The sequence below is a fragment of the Rosa chinensis genome, chromosome 6, assembly GCF_002994745.2.
Source record: "Rosa chinensis cultivar Old Blush chromosome 6, RchiOBHm-V2, whole genome shotgun sequence".
NCBI classification, from domain to species: domain Eukaryota; kingdom Viridiplantae; phylum Streptophyta; class Magnoliopsida; order Rosales; family Rosaceae; genus Rosa; species Rosa chinensis.
Genome location: NC_037093.1, coordinates 29466450 through 29490225, shown reverse-complemented (window position 1 = coordinate 29490225; position 23776 = coordinate 29466450). Strand labels below are relative to the sequence as shown.

Genomic DNA, 23776 nt, shown 5'->3' with positions numbered 1-23776 from the left:
AGAGTAAGCTTATTCAGTTGGTCTTCAATGGCCGTATTCTTGCTCATCTCATGCACCCTACGAGTTGAGTGTCCTACCCCCTCATATCGTTGGGAGTTTAGGGCACGATTAGCTATAAGTTCCTTCCCAACCGCAGGTGACTTGTCCACAAAAGCTCCTCCAGCTGCAGCATCAAGCATTTGCCTCTCCAAGGGTAGGAGTCCTTCGTAGAAACATGTAAGTAGGGTCTCATCCTTCATCTGATGTTGAGGACATTGTGCAAGTAGGGAGTTGAACCTCTCGTAGTAGGCGGCATAGGATTCATCATGGGCCTGCTCTATGCCACTAAGCTTCTTCCTGAGTGTGATGACCTTGGAAGCTGGGAAGTATTTTTCCAAGAAGGCCTTCCTCATTGTTTCCCATGATGTGATACGTCCAGCAGGAAGCTCATATAGCCAATCTTTGGCTCTGTCAGCTAAGGAGAACGGAAATGCCTTCATCTTCAGAATGTTTTCATCTGCTCCTTGTGGTTGCATGTTAGCACACACAGACTGAAACTCTCTGATATGCTTGTTGGCATCCTCCATATTGAGGCCATGGAACATAGGGAGCTTGTGCAACAATCCACTCTTAAGCTCAAACTCTGCTTGTCTTCCTGCAGCAGGGGCAGGGTAAACGATGCCTGAAGGAGGTCCTCCTTCAATAGTTGTTGTGGAGAGTTCCCTAATAGATGCCATTCTCTCTTCCTTGACTTCTTCAGGTGGTGGTGAAGCTGGTGGTGTAGAGTTGGACGAAACCACAGGTGAAGGTGAACGTGAAGGAGGAGATGGACTCGGTGTAGGTGATGTAGACTCCTCAGAAGAGTAAATCCGCTTCCCTTGCTCGTTAAGTGTGTCCTCTTTGTATGTTGAAGGGGAAGGGCCTGTGTACTCAAGAAGTGAAGGATTCTTCAAATGAGCGAGCCTTGCTTCAATTTCCTTTATTGTAGAGGGTCTAAAAGGCTCGGTCATTCATAGAAATCCTGAACAACATTAACAGTTAGAGAAGTTAGTAGACTGTACAATAAAAGAAATACAAATTTATGATTTATACAAGAAAGTCACTATTTATGAATTACTATTCACGAATTTATACAAGTATAAAGAGAAATATAAATTACAAAATAACCACAAACTTTACAACTATACTACAAAAGACGTTTATACAAGTATAAAATGTACAAAACAACACAATTTACAAGTGGAGGTTATGTTCAAGTGTATTATTATCTTTACAAATGAAGTTAATATCTCAGTTGATTACAAGTTGTAAGTCGAGCCCAATAGAAACCACTACTATTGGTGAGATACGATCTAGAGATAGTCGCCTAGACATAAGTTGCTTTCCTTTGTTTCAGAAGGCTAGATGGCCAGATTAAGAGGTAAGTGAGAGGGAGGACTCATTTTGGTGACACTACGGAGGCTACTCCCTCATTGAGGTTTAGGCCCCTATCGGCTACTCCCACATTGTGGTTTAGGCACAGTCTGTAGTATCTCTGAGATCCAATTTGAACCCATCACCCAGGGTCTCAACCTAAGACACCACCTATATGCCCCTTACTCAGCTTGGAAATAACTCATGTGTTAGACAGTTCTCCAAATGTTAATAAAAACCGCCCACAACCTCATAAGACCTTAGAAAGGCACTAATGAAGGGTTAAGGCCAATATTAACATACGATTTCACACACTTATAACAATTAAGAACTTAACAATATTTTACAATTAATTCTTTTCTTTTCTTTTGTATAACAAGATTAGACACATTTTGTACAAAACTTTCAAACAAGATAAAACAAACAAATGTCACACTCTCTTTTTTTTCTTTTCTTTTTTTTCTTTTTTTTTTTTTTTTTTTTTTTTTTTGCTTTCTTCTTCTTTTTTACGAAAATACTTACAAAAATTCTTATTCTTTCCTTTTCTTTACAATTATTCTCAACACTTAGGTAAGGGAACAGGGAGTCTCGATGTGCAATGGGACTGAAACAGCTACCCTTTTCAAGACTATGTTTAATCCAATATACCTTAGTGAATCACAATATTTTCATTTGTTATACATATCATTGATTTCAAATTCAATTCCAAGCGGTAAATCAAGTGGACATGCGGCCCAAGTATAGTCGTCTAGACACAAAGTCCCTCCTACATCCTTTGGGCAACCTTACTGAAATGGCCAGGTAGGGGAGGGCGACCACGAGAGGTAGAATCCATTTTGGCATGAGCTACTCCCACAATGTGGTTTAGGCCCATTTGTAAGCACTTCTAGATTCAAGAACCTATCATGAGCGTTGTCCCCTTCCTAGACACCATCCCACATAGGCTATACTTACTTGGATGAAAAAGGTCCTAAGTGTGAAGACAGTTCAATGAATGTTAATAAAGGCCGCCCTCAACCTTAAGGGACCTGAACTAGGTACCAATAAGGGGTTTAGGCCAATATTAATAAACACGACTTCACCTATTCCTTCTTTAATTTACAACTCACAATTAAACTCGTGTTCAACAATATAAATAACATCCTAATTAATTAAGTAACTAAATTTCGACAATTACAAAATAATTAACAAGTAAAATTTTTTCGGTCACAATATAAACAAAACACATATTCACAAAGTGACAAATGATTTTTCAATCCCCGGCAACGGCGCAAAAAATTGATGCGCTTTGAGCAAGCGCATAATTTAACCCTGAAATGTCATTAGTAGTATGAAGTAAATAGGGATCGTTCTAATCCGGGGATTGAGGGTACACCTGTCAATGTAGGACAAACAGACAATTAAAATTAAAACAAGGTATATTATTTACACAATATAGACATATTTACGAAAAAGGGGGAATATTTTTGATTTTGGTTTTCGAAAATTAAACTAAGTTAAGAAAATAATTAAAATGCAAAAACATAAAAATACGAATGGAATGAGAGAACAAAGATCAAAACTGAAATATATGATTAAAATCGATTCAAGTTCTAACATTGTTCATCATAGTCATGCAAGAGGAGTTGATCATGTGAAACGTTAAAAGCAAACAATTTCCCATATTTTACTTTTCAATGCTAATTAATCTAAGTGAAAGCACAAAGACTAATCCTATCAAACATGCATTCAAGCCCTAGAAAGCTAGTCAATCACAACATGTTCAAGGCAATAAGCACCTAGAAAGGCTATCAACTCAAGTGTGCAACTTAGTATGAAAAAGTTCACCTAATTGCAATCCTCTTTGATTAAATTCGGTTTTTGCACAAAACCTTTACTACTTATTGATTCAAGAACACAAAACCAAAAAGTTGATTCATGTTCTCAAATTCGTAGCACCAATCATATAAAAACCCTAAAAGTTTCGAACCATTTAAGATTAATATACAAAAGATTTATATCATGCAAATTTAATCAAACACTCACACAAAAGCAACCATAAATCGCAATATATGAATCTGAAAATATCAATTAATCATAAAAATTCCAGAATTCAACAATTGTTCAAACATATATGTCAACTAAGGCAAAACCAATGAAATACAAAGCAAAGGTTACAAAGGAGAATCGGATTACACCGTGGATGAAGATGAGATGAACGAATTGATGTGGTCTCTTGAATTTCGAAAGCAATCTTCAAGGTGGAGGATGGATGATGCTCACGGCTTGTCTTCTTCTTCCTTGGCCTTGCTTGAACTTCGTGGTTGCCCTAGAGGATGGAGAAGATCACAGCTAAGCTAGAGAGTTTTCTGATTTTTTTCTCAAGTGTAGAATGTAAAGAAGAGGAACCCCCTGACGTTGAGAAAAGAGGGGAATATATAGGGGACGGCCCCCTTGCTCTCCAAGCCGTGCAAACCCTAAGAATCCTCACGGCAACAATGTGCTAACTCCACATAATTTCCTCCAATGCTTGCTTGCCACATAAGCCCTATGAGGTGGTCCAACCAATCACTAAATTTCAATATTAATTCCCTAAATAATCTTGCCGAAATATATAGAGATATTTTCTGATTTATGCTTTTAAATTCGGCCTAAACTCTTTAGGGAATTTAGGAATGTATCTAGACTTCTTTTGAGCTTTTCTTGGTCTCCACACATATTTTCTTTCCTTAAAACTCTCTAGAGAATCTCTTTGCCGTCCAAAGCTAGGGTTTTCACGTCCCCTCCCTTGTTTTTCTCTTCATTCTTCACGGCAAACTCTTCTAGGGTTTATCTCCAAGTATTTTCTTTCCATAAAAATAGCCCTAGAAAATCTCCCTAGAAAATCTCTTCTTATTTTCTGATTTTTCTCACGGCAAACCCTAGTTTCTCTCTTGGAATTTCACGGCAACAACATCTCTAGGGTTTACTTCTTGCGTCACAACCCTAGTTCCATGGGCTCTTGTGGGCTTTTATCCAATTAGCCGAAAATCCAACAAGTCTTGAGAGTTCTTGGGCCTCCATGCGTCACCTCTATGCCATGTCATCATCTAGAGTCTTCAAGAAGCTTCTCCACTCTTGGTTGACTCGAGAGTCTTGTTTTGGCAAGCTTTCCTTTTCTGGACAGGGTTTCCTAGTTGGACCAGGAAAACTTCTTTTCTTCATTTCTGATCATTTCTGTGGCTCATTGTTCTTCATCTTTGCTCACCTTGGTGTTCGCAAGCTCCTCTTTCCATTTATGAGTTCATTTCCACTTTTTAGCTCGGAGGTCCTGAAAATAGAAACTAATAAGAAAAATAGAAACTTTCCTAAAATGAAAAATGGCAACTTTCCTAAACTGAAAATGGAAACTTTCCAAAAATGAAAAATAGAAACTACAAAAATAGAAACTTTCTACAAATAGGAACTTTCCTAATCAAAGAACGGAAACTTTCCTAAACAGGGTTTTAATAAGGAAATAACGCAAGAAATGTAGGGAAAAACAAGTAAAACGTCGCATTAAAATGCTCCTATCAAGCCTAAACCACTATGTGAGAGTAGCCGATAGGGGCCTAAACCCCAATGAGGGAGTAGCCTCCGTAGTATCACTAAAATGAGTCCTCCCTCTCACTTACCTCTTAATCTGGCCATTCGGCCTTCTGAAACAAAGGAAAAAGACTTATGTCTGGGCGACTATCCCTATATCTTATCTCACTAATAGTAGTGGTTTCTATTGGGCTGGACTTACAACTTGGAATCAATTGAGATATTAACTATGTTTATAATAAAAAATATATATAAAAATAAAAATAAAAAATGATGTGTGACATGCTTTAGGTATATCGAATTAAACATGACTTTGTCGAGGGTAGCTGTTCTATAGTCCCATTGCACAAACGAGGTCCTCTGTTCCAGTACCTAAGTATGTAAATGTAAAAGTAAAAGTAACTTAGAAAGTAGGAAAAATATAATGTTTGTATTTCGGACCTTGTATATGTTACTAACAGTCAATTTGGTCTTAAAGGTCCATGAATGTCCACTGTCTCAGATAAGACTAAGGAGCTCTTGAAAAATTGGAACGTGCTAGGCAAAGGGCAGAACTCACTTTTTCAGACCGCCCTCCTCTAGAAAGGAGGGATTCTCAGGACTCTAGCTATTCAGGTTATAACTCCTCAACTAGATCAATGATACGCTAAAAGTAAGCGCATAATTTAACCCTGAAAATATCGTTAGTAGTATAAGCAAATAGGGATCGTTCTATTCCGGGGATTGAGGGTACACCTGTCATTGTCAAACAATTAAACAATTAAAATTAAAACAAAGTATAATATTCACAAAGATATTCACAAGTTTAAACATTTTACACGAAAAGGGGGGATTTTGTTTTTGGTTTTTCGAAAATAAATTAAGTAAAGAAAACAATTAAAATGCAAAAACATAAAAATACAAATGGAATGAGAGAACAAAGATCAAAAACCGAAACATATGATTAAAATCGATTCAAACCCTAATATTGTTCATCTAAGTCATGAGAAAGGAGTTGATCATGTGAAACATTCGAAAGCAAATGATTTCCCATATTTTACTTTTCAATGCTAATTAACCTAAGCGAAAGCACCTAGATTAATCCTATCAAACATGCAATCAAACCCTAGAAAGCTAGTCAATCATGTCATGTTTAACGCATTACGCATAAAGAAAGGCTATCAACTCAAGTGTACAACTTAGTTATGGAAAAATCCACCTAATTGCAATCCTCTTTAATTAAATTCGATCTTTGTCCAAAACCTTTACTACTTTGATTCAAGTTTACACAAAACGAAAAGTCGATTTCATGTTCTTAAACCTAGCAACAATTATGCATAAACCCTATAAGTGTCGACCCAAATAAGATTAATACACAAAGGATATCTATAACGCAAATTTAATTAAACAAACTCACATAAGCAACTCTCGAATTACAATATATGAATCTGAAAATTCTCAATTAATCATAAAATTCCAGAATTTAACAATTGTTCAAACACATATGTCAACTAGTTCATAACCAACGAAATTCAAAGCAAAGGTTACAAAGGAGAATCGGATTACACCGTGAGATGGAGATGGTGATGAACGATTGATGTGGTGGTCTCTTGAATCTCGAAAGCAAGCTTCAAGGTTGGAGATGGATGATGGATGCTCACGGCTATGCTTCTTCTCCCTTGGCCTTGCTTCAACTCGTGGAGATGACTAGAGGATGGAGAAACTCACGGCTATGCTAAGAAGATTTTCTGATTTTTTCTAAAGTGTAAATTGTAAGGTAGAGGAACCCCTCTCAACGTCAAAGAGGTGGGTATATATAGGAGCACAGCTAGGGTTCACAAAGCAATCAGAAATTTCCACATAGCTTCCACCAATAGGAATTCGCCAAGTAAGCTTTGTGATGTGGTCCAACCAATCATAGAATGCCAAGTAAGCCTTGTGATGTGTTCCAACCAATCATAATTCTCTAAAATACCTCCCTAATATTTAATTGCCGAATTTCCTTGAAATTATTCTGATTTTCTTCATGAATTTCGGCCAACATTCCTTTAGGGAATTTAGGGATGAATCTGGACGCCTTTTGAGCTTTTCCTTGGTGCACACATATTTTCCTTCCATAAATATCTCCCTTGAATCTCTCTTTGTGTCATCTCCTTGATTATTTCTGATTTTCACGTTGGCAATCACACCAAATTATTCCTCCAACAATATTTCTTTCCATAAAAGTCTCCCAAGAAAATCTCTCCTTGAAATCCTCAATCAATCATCTTTAATTCCCACGTTGTCACCTTGTTTTTCCTTAAGTATTACACGGCAAATTTAATCCCCAAGGAAAATGTATTTTCCTTTTTTTTAAAAAACTCTTCCTTGATTCTCTCCTTGCCATGTCATCTTCATGAAACTTCTCGTTCCATTTATGAACTCAATTCAGCTTATTTATTCCAAAAACCTGAAAATAGAAGCTTTCTAAAATAAGAAATGGAAACTTTCTTAAACTAAAATGGAAACTTTCTACAATTAGGAACTTTCCCATTCGAAGAATGGAAACTTTCCTAAACAGAGTTTTATTAAGGAAATAACGCAAAAAATATAGGGAAATAACAGTTAAAACGTCGCATTAAAATGCTCCTATCAAATTCCCCCACACTTAGCTTTTGCTAGTCCCTTAGCAAAATCAAAACAAAGACACAAACAAAAATTTAAAGACTCTACACATACAATGACTCTATTGCCCTTCAACTTTTTGTCTCAGCAATCTCTTACTTTCATAACACCAAGATTAGCACTCAACCAAGAATCAATGTTTAAGCATTCGAGAGTTAATTAAAACATGTAATCCACACATACACAAGTAGGACTTGGTTTGTAACAATGGTGATGGGGTTAAGCTCAGCATGCTTCAGACAAGTATGATTTATATCCTCACCAGGTATATCCACTCTTTCTTCTCTCAGATCATAGCAATGCTTAAAAGCTTATATACTCAAGTATATGTGAAAGATAGCAAGTACATCACATATCATATGAAACGAAAGCACATGTATATATTTTTCTAAGATCTCATGAAAGATACCAACTACTTGCACAGATGGACCCAAGCCATAGGTTCAACTCTTGTAACTCATCTCCACAGATCAAAGGTTGTCCCATCTTAGGGATCAAGAAGGTCTTCTCAAAGGTTATAATTGGGCCATGGCTCAAGGTTTTAAGAAACAAAGGATAAGGAATTTAACAAAGTGTCCTAAAAACCTAGCAGAGCTCATGTAAATGTAGAGACTTCTAAAAATCCACCAAGGCATATAAAACGTCATAATCCCATAGAAGTAAAGGGCCATATGTCTTCATGTTGGGCCCTAACTTCACTCTAAACTTCCTTTGAACTCTAGTGAATTGGACAAAGGCCAAATTTTTCTGTAATGGGCCTTCAATTTAAAACAAACTCCAAACTCACCAAGTATGGGGAACTAAAATCCATAGACATTTTTCTTTCTTTCTTTTTCTTTCTAGCCGTGTACAATTTTTTTTTTTTTCATTTCTTTTTCACGACTTTCACATACATTTTTTTTTATGGACAAGTCTACCCCCACACTTGAACTTTCACCTCTTCTAAATCTTCATCCTTAACGCCAACTCCTCTAGTAAAGTCTCAAAATTAGCTCCACTAAGTTTCTAGAACAAAGGGTAAGATTGTAACTATACTTGATAGGAGCACAATGTGCGACGATATTAATGAGTATGTGCTCCATTTTAGCCTTGTTTCTCCCTTAAATTTCGTGTTTTGAGTCATCGAGTCATTTTAAGAGTCTTGTAGAGTGTTTGGCGTGAAATAGGCAGAAAACGCAAAATTCATGAAGAATCCTAGCTAGATCAGGATTCCTCACCGTCATGCTAATCTGTGGGCCTTAACAGAGAATTTATGGGTGTATTTTTCTGAAATTAAATTGTTTTAATTTCTTTTTTTTCTCTAAGAATTTAATTTTTTGCCCTTTATTAAATCCAGGTTGACCAAGCAATGAAGAAGGGAAATAAAGTGAAAGACGTTTTCAGTTGGAGAATAAAGGAGAAAGATGTTTCAGCTTGGAAATTAAAGGAATTGCCCCATTATGAGAGGAGTTAAGGCCTTAAAGGAGAAAGATGTTTCAGCTGGAAAATTAAAGGAAATACAGTGCAATCTCATCCGTCCAATGATGAAGGGTATGATCGACAAAAGCCAACCAATGCTCCCCTATAAATAGACAACGTCCAGAACTGAATTTGCATCACTTCCCAGCCAAGATCACTTCCCAGCCAAGATAATTCATTGCCTATCACTTCTTGGCCAAAAACTTTTCCGATACTCTGCCCAATTCACTCCTTAAACTTCCATCACCTACAAGACCGTGACACCATCCATCCATCAATCTACAAAGCTCTTAGGCGCTGAGTCAAGGACGCTCCACCACCATAGCAGAGACGAGTTAATCACCGTGTTGCTAAGCCGCTGAGGAAAGCTTCAAAGTGTAACTATGACTCTACTTACAATTTTTATTTCGGTTTTGTGTGTTTCAATTTGCGACTTGTGTAATTGGAGACATGAAATTTTCAGAATATTTTTATTAATATTTTTGAGATTTTCAGTTTATTATTGAGTTAATTTCGAGAATTCTTTTATGATGCATGTTACAATCTTGTGCCCTTTTACGTGTTTAGGTAATTTTCAGAGTTAGGTTCATAAGTTTGCATGCTAGAATCACGCTGAGTGTTCTTTTGTGTTTGGTTAATTTGCCAAGAGTAATTGTTATTTGTTAAGACGCTGAGTTAAACAAGTAGTAATTAGTTCTAACGGGTGGTAAAAATCATGCTTTAATGATTAAATGATTCTGAAAATTACGAGTTAAATTCTATGTGTAATGGTTAATTTGCACGTGTGAGTTGATTCGAGGGTTAGATAATACTACTAGTTAAGAGAATTACGCTGAGTGTTTTCGAAAATTAGTAGTATTAGGCTTGGTAAGGACTTTTCTGATCCAATCCTACATTAGTACGAATTAGATAAATGGATTGATCCGCTGAGGCTTTTCATTCGGACTCTTATTTAGGCATTTAAGATGGGCACATTTTTGTAGCATGTTGAAATGGATTTTCCGTTTTTACACTTAGTAATTTCCGAGTAGTATTGGTCTAGGTTAGGGAAGTCGATCATTGTATATAGTTTTATTTGTATTGTTTTTATTTTAAGTAGATTAGGAACCAAAATTCAAAACCCCCCATTTTATTCTTTTATTTGTTAATTGTCCTTTTTGTGTAGGTGTACCCTACAATCCCCGGACTGAACGATCCCTGCTTATCCTATGCTGACAACTACATTTTGCAGGGTTAAATTGTGAGGCTATTTCAGCCGCATCAATACTAAGGTTCAAGGTTAAGGATTTAACGGTGATGAAAGAAAAGGCTTAATGTAGGCTCAAAGGGGTTTATCTAGGGGAGTCCCACGACGGGCACAAATAGGGACACAGGTTTATTTGGCAATGATGGTAATTCCTAGGGTGCCTCTATTCTTTCCAGAATCAGGGCCATGTATTGATAAAATGTCTCAACAAGTACAAGAGCGAATTCTAGCATTCTCTAGTCCATCAAACTTAATCTATGGCAAGCAATCAATCAAATGAAAGAATAATGAGATCATCAAAATATCGCCAAGAAAATAAGAATATATTTTTCAATTATCACTCCAAAAAAAAGGAACATGGGCTCAAATATCTCACATGGGATTTTATGAATCAAAACTCATCCTAACATGCTCATATTCTGTACCAAGGTCACGAAATCCATATCCACTACTCATGCATACATTTTTCATATATCTCAATTAACCAAAGAATACCATTTTAAAATCATCTCAATCTTGTGATCCTCTTTTAGCCATAATTTCAGAGATATAAGCTCATCCTAGACAGTTGAAAGGCATCGTATGACTCAAAAATAAAAACAAAAGACTAAGACTCAATAAATAAAAGCAACAATTTTTTTTTTTTGGACATTTTTTGATTTTTTTGTATTTTCCAATATATATGACTCAAAATAAAAAACAAAAATATAAATCCCTTCCCCCACACTTAAATATTGCATTGTCCTCAATGTAATCAATTATAAGAATGCAATGAAACAATTAAGCATATAGCGATGAAATTTACAAAAACAAAAACAAAAGAGAAAAATTGAAAAATAAAAGAAATAGGGAAGGAGAAAGCAAATCTGCGCTTGAAGACTCCTTAACAGCTGCTTCTGAATTGGGTTGCCTCCCAAGCAGCGCTTGAGTTTAACGTCTTTCAGCCAGACGGAATAGAAATTAAAAAGTTAGTAACTATAATTAACAAAGATTTACAAAATATATAAACAAGTAACTATGAATTACAAAATACAAGTATAATTTACACAAAACACAAGTACACAAGTAAAAAAAAAAAAAAAAAACACGAAAAATATTTACAGAAGTGTTTTTTTTTTGTGCCTTAGTGTATCACAACATTTTATTTTGTTATAAATATTATTGATATCGAATCTAATTCCAAGTGGTAAATCAAGTGGACGTGCGGCCCAAGTATAGTCGCCTAGACACAAAGTCCCTCTTACATCCTTTGGGCAACCTTATTGAAATGGCCAGGTGGGGGAGGACGAACACGAGAGGAAAAATCCATTTTGGCATGAGCTACTCCCACATTGTGGTTTAGGCCCATTTTCAAGCACTTCTGGATTCAAAAACCCGTCATGAACGTTGTCCCCTTCCTAGACACCATTCCACATAGGCTATACTTACTAAGATGAAAATGTTCATAAGTGTGAAGACAGTTCAACAAGTGTTAATAAAGGCCGCCCTCAACCTCAAGGGACCTGAACTAGGCACCAATAAGGGGTTTAGGCCAATATTAACAAACGCGACTTCACCTATTCCATTCAATTTACAACTTACAATTAAAACTCGTTTTCAACAATATAAAAAAACAACCTAATTAATTTAAACTAAATTTCAAACAGTTTATATACAACAATTATAAACAAAAACAAGTGATTTTTCAATCCCCGGCAACGGCGCCAAAAATTGATACGCTAAAAGTAAGCGCATACACTACAACAAATCTGGGTATTAATGACCACTACATTGGTCACTGAAAGTAACAAATCTGGTCACTAAATATAATTAGTGACCAAACTTAGGTGGTCACAAGGTGGTCACTATAGGTCCGTCACTAATTCTATTTAGTGACCAACAAATGTAAGTTGGTCACTAATACAAATTGTCTTTAGTGACCACGATTTTACAGTCACTAATTCAAAATGTCTTTAGTGACCACAATCTTATGGTCACAAATAGTAATGGCATTAGTGACCTATGAATCATTACTAAAGGTGTTACCAATGGTCACTGAATAGCAAAATTTGGTCATTAAAAAACCATTCTCTAACATGCTTTTAGTGACCATATTGTTAGATCATTGGTTTGGTAACTGAATCGGCAATTTTTCCTGATTGCTAATACAAACTTGATCACTTAGTGCGTCAATACAAATCAAAGTAGCCTTCAATACTCCAACACCATAAAATGAAATGTACTCAAAAACCAGTTATCAATATTAAACTACTCAATTCCAATACAATATATGACACGTATCTCTATTACATTTGTAGATCCAAAATAAACAAATGTCAATATCCATCCTTAATAGCAATTTCAAAATAAATTGGAATACATACAAGTCTTTCTAGAAGTTCCATAAGCCTTCAATGACAGTTTGCAAGATGTACTTTTTTGAAGCTTAGACCAATCTGCAATATAACAAAACATATACAACAAGTTATAATTTTATCCTAATGTAGGTAAGAGCTGCATCTAAGAAAGGCCTAGTATTCACTATATACAGTTATACACTAATTATATTTCCTTGATATAATATAATTACAACAGCACAAATGAATCATGTATGCATACCATCAGTTTTGGGAGGATAACGCATCAATTTAAGTAAAAGTATGTCAGTATGATTTTGTCTTGCCTTTAGTGCCTCCAAACTCTTCATTTTGTGCAGTGGCTTTAGCCTTCACTGCCTCTAACTCTTCATTTTGCTGAGCTGCACCAGCTTTGACGATTTCTAACTCCTCGTTGTTGAGCTGCAGTAGACTTTGCAGCCATCAACTCGCTCTGCAAGTTGCATTTCTTGTCTTTCTGCTTGATCTGCCTTGATTTGCCTCCCTCACTTGAGCAAGATTTGCTGTATATGTAAAATGAATCAGATTAAAAGTAATCAGACAGTATCTGAGCTTGCACACAAAAAAAGAGTGGGAAAGAAAAGTATCATAATAACTATAGAAGACCATGGACTAAGATCACTAAGTCATAAATCTGAATAAGATAATAATTTTTTTGGTTAAGAAAATATGATACTTAAGTTAAAACTCTTATATAGGGAAGGACAGTATTCACATCTCTAGTAGCCTTATGTATAAGGGGAAGTACACAATGACACCTCCAAACAACTCAGCTCACAAACTTGAAAGACAAAATAAAATTTTCATCTAAGCCAGTAATATGCATAATCATACCCTCTGTCGACGCAAGCCAAACGTCTCCCAGGTCTGTCAAATGCTACTCCTATAAGCAAGGAGGATAAGCAAATTCAGACAACTATTGTTTGTATTTAACACACAAGATATACTGAAATTAATAAGAAAATAGGAAAGGAACTTTTACCTGGTAAGAGGAACAAATCAACTTGATCACTTGCCTGAAAAACTGCACAAAGAGAGATCCTCAATCAGTTTAACCCAATCATATCTACAATTGTTACATATATTTAAATCTATGAAGCCAATCCTGCATTCTTTTTGGAAAGAGTTTATTTACACCGAAATGCCCTATAAGAAAAAGTAAGACATTAAAAACAAACAAGATGCCATGACTAAGGCTTTCTTGAAAAGAAATGCCAGACTGGACTACATCTGAGTGAAAAATGAGAAATATGTCATGATTTTTTAGGAAAATGAAACACTAAAGGATGTCCACACCTTCTAACTGAGAAACTACCCAGTTTGATAACACTCTGATGTCTAAACCTGGGTAAATTGATAGATTGCCTTTCAAGAACTAGAATCACCGTCAAATATTGTTCACATCCTAACATGGTTTTACACAATCAGACATCCAAATAAGGAGTCAAATAACTAGGCAGCCACATAGTCAAGATATGGTAGCCTGAAATAAAAGTATGCAATGAGTAGCTACAAGAAAAATGGCTTTTGGCAAGGAATTTTTTCCTTGTATAAAAACAGGAAATTCCTTGCATTAACCCAATAAAAGCTAGCATTTATAAGCAATAGAGAAATAATAATGACAAGAAAATAGAAAGCTAATGAATGCCCTGTTAATTGTGTGTTTTGTACTTAAGAAATTGAAAAGTAAATAATAACTCCTGTACTGATACACGTACTCAGACCTATAGGAAATAACACATCATTTACGACCAAATAGGGGTGTTACCTGTCCATATACAACATCAACTCCATAAACAAAAGTTACACCATACTGAAGTAAGCAGTTGATAAATCCGCTGATTGATAACCCTGAGTCAAGAGCTAATTTGCAGAAACATTGATACCTAGTTGTTCAATGGCGGCTTGTAACTTGTGTCCTGCTCTGGATATTCAAAATAGAAGAACAAATTAGCATAACAGGTCTTACCAAAGTTCGAGTATAAATGACTCTCGTTTAATGAACTGTAGATTGGTTTGTTAAAATGAAGTAATCACCTACATCAAATTTGGAGTATCGCCTTTGTTGACCACCTTCGCATCCCCTACTACTTTACCTACACCACCAAACATGAATAACTAAGTTAACTCCTATCACTGGTCTACTTTATGTAATAGCTTTTGTACAAACAATGCATGGGAGTATCACATTTGAAGGCAAAATAAAACTCACCGTGGCACACGTCATCCAATCTCTTCTTCCTAAACATGTCATTAACTAAATAGAATAGTTAATATATAAGTATAAATAGGGTTCTAGGACAAACACTTAACACTAGCTGAAAATGGGTAAAATCAATTGGTTTTAAGGGGCATAAAATCTCACTTCTTTGGTGCTTGATCCTTTGATAATTTCACAGCAGCAAAGCTTGTACCTGGACTATGCAAGCCATAATCCAGGTTAAGTAGGACATTACACAGTAACAAACCGGAACCACGAAGCAATTCGATCCATGATTAAATTGGTTATTACCAGTAAAGAAATAGGCACATATATCATATCAACTTCATGAATCTAAATCAAGCTTTAAACTTTCCAAGGCAAAATAAGCATAAATATCTGGCCTTGAACAAATCTCAATCTGGGTTTCAGCCCTTCTGCAATCAAATACACTCAAAATATATAAAATTCCAACTCATAACCCAAGAACATACCCAATTCTGTGTCACTAGTTTAATCAAATTACTGGGCTTCTCACAGATATCAAATTCAATGAGAAACAAACCAAGCACAAATTCACAGAAATGAGTGTGAATTAAGAGAGAAAGAGGGATTGGGTGACCTTATTGAGGAAGCATTCTCACAATGAATTCATGAGGCGGAACTTGTCTTGGTCATATGGAGATTGAGCGATGCTATTGAGCAGATCCAGAGCATCCTGACAAGTTAATAAATTAATAATTCAGAATACAATTTAATCGCAAAATCAACTGCCAAACTTCCTAAAATCCACAATATATAGAAGTGACCATACAAAAGAACACAAACATAGAGAGTCAAGTTATATGAGAAAAAAAAAATCAAACTACTGGCAACTTCTTACCAGACCCAGAAATACAAAAACCCAATCGTTTATCTGTCGATCCTTCTTCGTTGTCTCCAGCTAATCCTTGCACTGGATATATGAAAAGCAACCTGATCAATAAAATTTAGAAATAAGGAAAATCAAACCAAATCAAAACCGAAACATTCATATCAAAACAAAGCACACAAATGTTACTGAAAATCGTATATCTCTCCTCTAATCGCAATGATACTCAAATTTGATTTTCTTTACAACAGCATACAAATGAAACTCAAAGAAGTGAACGATCAAACCGAGTGAGTGGGTAGTGAAAAAATTACAAGAATCTGACCGAAACAATTTTACATCAGAAAAACTTGTTATACTAGCTAGTGAGAGAATCCTTCAGATTTGAATACAGGCCATAAAGGGAGTACTGACCAAGGTTCTGTGCTTCATACCATGAGTTCAGAACGGATAGGTGCTTATCCGTCCCAGAAAATGCCAATTGGATCCTGAGACTGCAATCCACAGTGCCTCCATGGGTTTTGTAGCTGTTTGTCTTGATTGCACAGTCCCGATTGTGCAGGCAAATGAACCTGGAGCTCCCAGAACATTTGACGCACCCATCCCTTTTTCAATGCAGGTACTGCAGCCTGCCCTCAGTGAACTCAAGCACCTGCATAAATCAAAACACATTCACTATATAACCTAAACCACAAACCACGAACGACATTAACGAATTCAAACTCCAAATCCAATTGCAATTTCCTTGCTCACTTACAAGAGTAAAGCTGGTGACAGTGTAGGTACTATTGGCAACAAAAGCCGCAGTAGACCTTGCAGCATATTTATGCCCAGCAAAAGCAACCATATATCCCCCATAATTATCCTGCAAATTCAAAATCACAAACCACAATAGAACGATGGAATTCAAAACAAGCCAACATTAACTTAACTACAATCTGATACTTTCAGTGCTAAGCTTACAAAACTGAGACCAACATTTTGCAATTATCAATATCAAAATCAACATTAACCCTAAACCCATCAAATCCCCGTAGCGATTCACAAAATTAAAGGATCACCAAAACGAAATGCAACTGTTTAGAGAGAGAGAGAGAGAGAACGGACCGGAGCGAAATAGGAGTTGATGGAGAGGGCGAGAGTCTAGTGTCGCACGGAGACAACTGGGAGGTGGAGTTAGCGCCGTAACGGGAGGCGAAGGCAATCCCGAAGCTGAAGCCGTCGGACCTGGCGACCTTGGTGTCGGAGCACGGGAGTAGATTTAAATCAACATCATCTTTTCGAAAGAAAATCTCAATAGCTCGAAATTCAAATAACTCGATGAATTAATAGGAGCAGAGGAGAAGATCTGAGTCGGAGTCGATGGGTATGAGTCAGAGAATATTTGAGTCAGAGTCGGAGTGAGAGAAGAACAAGATGGGTATCACAATATCCATCTTTCATTCACAATTTGGGAATTGGGAGCGCGCCTATAATTTTTTGGAGACCGCGAAGTTGCCGCTTGAAAATTCACCAAGGAAAAATGTAAAATAACCTGGTCACTATTAATTATAGATTTGGTCACTAAAATAAAATAATTAGGCGGGAGTTGGAAAAAATTTAGTGCTGACTACTTTAGTGACCAATGGGTAATGTTGGTCATTAATTCTATTCTTTTAGTGACCAATTATAAGTTGGTCACTATGATTTGGTCACTAATGTCTATATTTGTTGTAGTGATAATTTAACCCTGAAAATATCGTTAGTAGTATAAGCAAATAGGGATCGTTCTATTCCGGGGATTGAGGGTACACCTGTCATTGTCAAACAATTAAACAATTAAAATTAAAACAAAGTATAATATTCACAAAGATATTCACAAGTTTAAACATTTTACACGAAAAGGGGGGATTTTGTTTTTGGTTTTTCGAAAATAAATTAAGTAAAGAAAACAATTAAAATGCAAAAACATAAAAATACAAATGGAATGAGAGAACAAAGATCAAAAACCGAAACATATGATTAAAATCGATTCAAACCCTAATATTGTTCATCTAAGTCATGAGAAAGGAGTTGATCATGTGAAACATTCGAAAGCAAATGATTTCCCATATTTTACTTTTCAATGCTAATTAACCTAAGCGAAAGCACCTAGATTAATCCTATCAAACATGCAATCAAACCCTAGAAAGCTAGTCAATCATGTCATGTTTAACGCATTACGCATAAAGAAAGGCTATCAACTCAAGTGTACAACTTAGTTATGGAAAAATCCACCTAATTGCAATCCTCTTTAATTAAATTCGATCTTTGTCCAAAACCTTTACTACTTTGATTCAAGTTTACACAAAACGAAAAGTCGATTTCATGTTCTTAAACCTAGCAACAATTATGCATAAACCCTATAAGTGTCGACCCAAATAAGATTAATACACAAAGGATATCTATAACGCAAATTTAATTAAACAAACTCACATAAGCAACTCTCGAATTACAATATATGAATCTGAAAATTCTCAATTAATCATAAAATTCCAGAATTTAACAATTGTTCAAACACATATGTCAACTAGTTCATAACCAACGAAATTCAAAGCAAAGGTTACAAAGGAGAATCGGATTACACTGTGAGATCGAGATGGTGATGAACGATTGATGTGGTGGTCTCTTGAATCTCGAAAGCAAGCTTCAAGGTTGGAGATGGATGATGGATGCTCACGGCTATGCTTCTTCTCCCTTAGCCTTGCTTGATCTCTTGGAGATGACTAGAGGATGGAGAAACTCACGGCTATGCTAAGAAGATTTTCTGATTTTTTTCTAAAGTGTAAATTGTAAGGTAGAGGAACCCCTCTCAACGTCAAAGAGGTGGGTATATATAGGAGCACGGCTAGGGTTCACAAAGTGATACGTGCAAAAGCAATCGCCAATTTAAACCCTGAAAATGTAGTTGTTAGTATAGAATAAGCAGGGATCGTTCAAGCCGGGGATTGAGGGTGCTAACATGTGAGAAGCAAATTTAAGGAGAAGAATTTACAAGACAAACGAAAATAGAAGTATATATTTACAACAATTCAAAATTTACAAAGAATCCAAGTTATAATTAGATTAGGAATCCTACTCCTACTAGAATACATTTTACAAGTCATAGTTATATTAGAAATCCACATACAACAAGGATTACTAGTTATATACTAATTAGGATTACTTAATTATTAAGAAAACAAATTATTGACCAAGTCAAACAAGAAATACTAAGTCAAAACTAACTCTAACTACTTTCCCTAAAATTTAGGAACCAATCCCTAAAAAATAGGAAACACATATACACAAAATACTATTCACGGAACACTATTCACGAATTTAATTAACTATTTTCAGATTATTTATTTTATTAACTACATTAACATGCTACCTAAAAATCTAAAATTAATTTGATTTATTTACAAATATACAAAAAAATCAAGAACATAACAAAGGGGGTTTTAAAGATTGAAAAAATAAATTTTCAGAAAACAATAAAGATTAAAAACGTTTTATTTACAAAGGTGGGAAAAGAAAAACTTTTCGAAGAACACTTATCAAGAACTCATCAAGATCAATATTTTCATGCATCCCTTAATCTTTTAAATTACCATGGAAAGCTATCAACCAAGAACACAAAGATCCAAGCAACCATTGTCCCCTTTTAACTTTCTTTCTTAAGTCAAATCGAAATAGCAAAGCACCAAATCAATTTTATTTTGAAAAGTTCGATATCACACACTCAAAGCAACTGTGTTGAAAAATCCCGTTTTCAAATCATTAAGTTCAAGAAAGAATCAATAGACATGCAAATTTAAGCGTGTCAAAACTTATCATCACATGCATAATCTGATTTTCGACTCAAAGCAAGCCTTTACTACTTATTTGAATTAGGTTTCACCAAGCATCAAACCTAATTACTAGCAAGTTACATGCAAGTCATCCTAATTGTTTGTCAGACTTAGAAAATCGTTAACATGTAATGAAGCATAAAAATCAGATTATCATTCCATATTCGGCAATTAATAAAGACAGAAGACACACAAACACATCAAACATTGACAAGAGCATCAAAGATACATTCAAAAATAAGATTGCATACTCAAAAAGTTTAGGTTTACACATAGAAAATCCAAAGCAGAAATTCTATCTAACAATTACACCAAACCGTGAGTAAATGTATGCTAAAGCATATGAACAACCCTTAATTACGTCCCAAAGATCCAAAGCAGCTCCAAGGTGTCGCAACAAGTGAAGATCACGGCAATGGAGGAAGATGGCACGGCTTAGCTCCTTGAAGATTGTGAAAACCTGAAACTAGAGAGAAAGCAAGTGAGAAATCGAAATTGTGGAGAAAAGTGTTCCCCTTGAAACGTCTAATACACTAGGTATATATAGGAGAACGTCTCAAAGCTCTCCCAATTCGTTTCTACTTGACTTCTCCAAGTTCTTGTTGATTTAGGACTTCTTTCTCACAAAACAGATTTCCGGCAGGATTGACCTCAGTGCACTAAAACAGCCATAACTTTCTTTACAAAATAGCTATTGATGAACCGTAAAAATATTTGGAAACTAGACACCCGTAGCTTTCCAACCATATAAAGATCATAATTTTCTGAGCTCTGAGCAATTTTTGACACTCCGTTGAAGTTGACTGATCTGCACAGGCAGATTTCCGAATCTGTAATGGATTTGACTTTTAAGGCACAAGTTGAGTCCAATTCGATTTTCCTTTGCATCACATGCCTCTCACATGCCTTCCACGCCTATTCTGAAGTAGAAACGTCAAGAACCTTCAAGAACCCTCAAGAATCTCACGAAATTCCAATCCTTACTCAACAAGAAGTCCAATTTCCACATTGCTTTGTAATTCGAATTCCTTGTTGCTTCCTCTTCCTTGTGCACGGCATATGACCTTCTTGAGAGTTCTAGATGCTTCATGAACATTCCATAGCTCTCCTAGTATGAGTAGAACTCCATATGCAAGTAGGTTTCCTAGTTGAATACAAACTTCTTTTCTGCGATTCTTCTACACTCTTCCGGAACCTTCTTGAGTAATCCTTATCCAACAGGGACTCCTTATCACACTAGGATTCCATATTTGAGTAGAATTGGGTTTCCTTGTCCAAGTAGAACTTCTAATTTCCGCGACTTAAGAGTTTGAATCCAAGTCAGCTTCTGATTCCTACTCTAACTAGGATTCCTTATCCTAGTCAAACTGGGAGAACTTCCATTTCTTCATTTCTTTCCATTTTTGCGTCCTTTATGCCTTCCTTAGCCATTTTCGGACTTTGAGACTCCATTTTCACCTGTAAAACACTAATTAAGTTAAATTGATTAAGATAAAGGAAATAACTTAGCAAAATATAGGGTTTAATCATTATAAACGTCGCATTTTATGCTCCTATCACAAAGCAATCAGAAATTTCCACATAGCTTCCACCAATAGGAATTCGCCAAGTAAGCTTTGTGATGTGGTCCAACCAATCATAGAATGCCAAGTAAGCCTTGTGATGTGTTCCAACCAATCATAATTCTGTAAAATACCTCCCTAATATTTAATTGCCGAATTTCCTTGAAATTACTCTGATTTTCTTCATGAATTTCGGCCAACATTCCTTTAAGGAATTTAGGGATGAATCTGGACGCCTTTTGAGTTTTTCCTTGGTGCACACATATTTTCCTTCCATAAATATCTCCCTTGAATCTCTCTTTGCATCATCTCCTTGATTATTTCTGATTTTCACGTTGGCAATCACACCAAATTATTCCTCCAACAATATTTCTTTCCATAAAAGTCTCCCAAGAAAATCTCTCCTTGAAATCCTCAATCAATCATCTTTAATTCCCACGTTGTCACCTTGTTTTTCCTTAAGTATTACACGGCAAATTTAATCCCCAAGGAAAATGTATTTTCCTTTTTTTAAAAAACTCTTCCTTGATTCTCTCCTTGCCATGTCATCTTCATGAAACTTCTCGTTCCATTTATGAACTCAATTCAGCTTATTTATTCCAAAAACCTGAAAATAGAAGCTTTCTAAAATAAGAAATGGAAACTTTCTTAAACTAAAATGGAAACTTTCTACAATTAGGAACTTTCCCATTCGAAGAATGGAAACTTTCCTAAACAAAGTTTTATTAAGGAAAAAACCATGTAAATATAGGGAAATAACAGTTAAAACGTCGCATTAAAATGCTCCTATCAATCAACTGAGGAGATCAACAAACCTGACCATTCTGAAGAAGGAGAAGAACAAGTCTTAGAAGAAGAAGAAGAGGCGGTCACTGAAGAGGAAGAAGAGGAAGAGCACGCCCGTGTTGAGCAAGTACAGGCACCAATGGCTGAGACTATTAGGCAACTGTCTAATCCTACAGGTGGGGGTGCTGCGCCCTTATGCATTGCCTATCCAGAACCAGGCGAGGGGCTTAATGATGATTTTGAGTTAAAGAGTGGGTTTCTGCATCACCTACCCAAGTTTCATGGGATGAGTAATGAAGACACCAACAAGCATCTCAAGGAGTTCGAGTTTGTCTGTGGGAGTATGTGCCCTAAAGGAGCTGATATCAATATCTTGAAGATGAAGGCATTCCCCTTTACTTTGGAGGACAAGGCCAAGACTTGGCTATTTGAGCTGCATGCTGGGACTATCAACACTTGGGATAGGATGAAGGGCGAGTTCCTTACAAAGTACTTTCCTGCCTCAAAGGTCACTGTTTTGAGGAAGCAGATTAGTGGAATTACGCAAGGACATAAGGAGAATTTTGATAGCAGCATTTTAATGCGACGTTTTAACTGCTATTTCCCTACATTTCCTGCGTCATTTCCTTGAAAAATCCCGGTTTAGGAAAGTTTCCATTCTTCGATTGGGAAATTTCCTTATTGTAGAAAGTTTCCATTTTTGTAGTTTCTATTTCTCATTTTTGGAAAGTTTCTATTTTTCGTTTCAGGAAAGTTTCTATTTTTAGTGATAGTTTCTATTTTCAGGACCTCGGATCTAAAAAGTGGAAATGAACTCACGAAAGGAAAGAGGAGCTTGTGAACGTCAAGGGGAGCAAAAATGAGATACAAAGGGCCACACAATTGAGCAGAAATGAAGAAATAAGCTTTCCTGTTCCAACTAGGAAAGAAACCAAGCAAGTTTCCAACGCAACCATGAAAAAGAAGTGGAAAAATTAAGTGTCATGACGTTGGAGGATGAAAAGGCTTGAAGTTGACGCAACAAGGCCCAAGAACTCTATGGATTGACTTGGATTTTCGGCAAAATGGATCAAGGCCCATAAAAGCCCATGGAATTAGGGTTTTGTGACGCAAGATGTAAACCCTAGGGATGTTTTCCGTGAAATACCAAGGGGGAGAGAGAAGTTGGCGTGAAAATCAAGAAGAAAATAAAAGATTACGCCAAGAGATTTTCTAGGGTGGAGTTTATGGAAAGAAAAAGTGTGGACATCAAGAAACAGCTCAAAAGGAGTCTAGGTTCATTCCTATATTCCCTAAAGGTATTTTGGCCGAAATAAGAGAAGAAAATCAGAATATATTCATGTAATTTCGGCAAGAATATATTAGGGAATCATCTTGAAGTTTTGTGATTGGTTGGATGACACACTAGGGCTTACTTGGCAATTTTTCATTGGTGGAAGCTATGTGGAATTATTAAATTAATTCCTTGGAAAATAAACAGAAAAATCACGGCTTGGAGACCAAGCATTGCCGTTCCCTATATATACTCTCCATCCTTGACGTCTCAACGACATCCAATAATTCAGAAATTACTTCATACGCGAAAGCTCTCTCCATTCTCTAGTTCATCTTCTGCATTTTCAAGCAAGGGAGGAAGAAGCAAGAAGAATCCGTGAGCACCTCTCCCAATCCACCTTGAAGCCGTGAGGTTTTGAAGCTTGCTTTCGAGTTTCATTAGTTCATCATTCGAGTTCTTCATCACCATCTCCATTCACGGTGTAATTCAACCTTCTTTCTTGTAATCACTTTTGATTCTCCTTGTTTGATTTCATTAGAAGTTGTTCTAGTTAACATTGATGTTTGAACAAAG

The 23776-nt window shown here is 36.1% G+C and overlaps 1 pseudogene; it reads right to left on the bottom strand.

Moving 5' to 3' along the window:
* Positions 1 to 16068: 16068 nt before the first annotated feature.
* LOC112171175 lies at positions 16069 to 23523 on the bottom strand (annotated as a pseudogene).
* Positions 23524 to 23776: the final 253 nt, after the last annotated feature.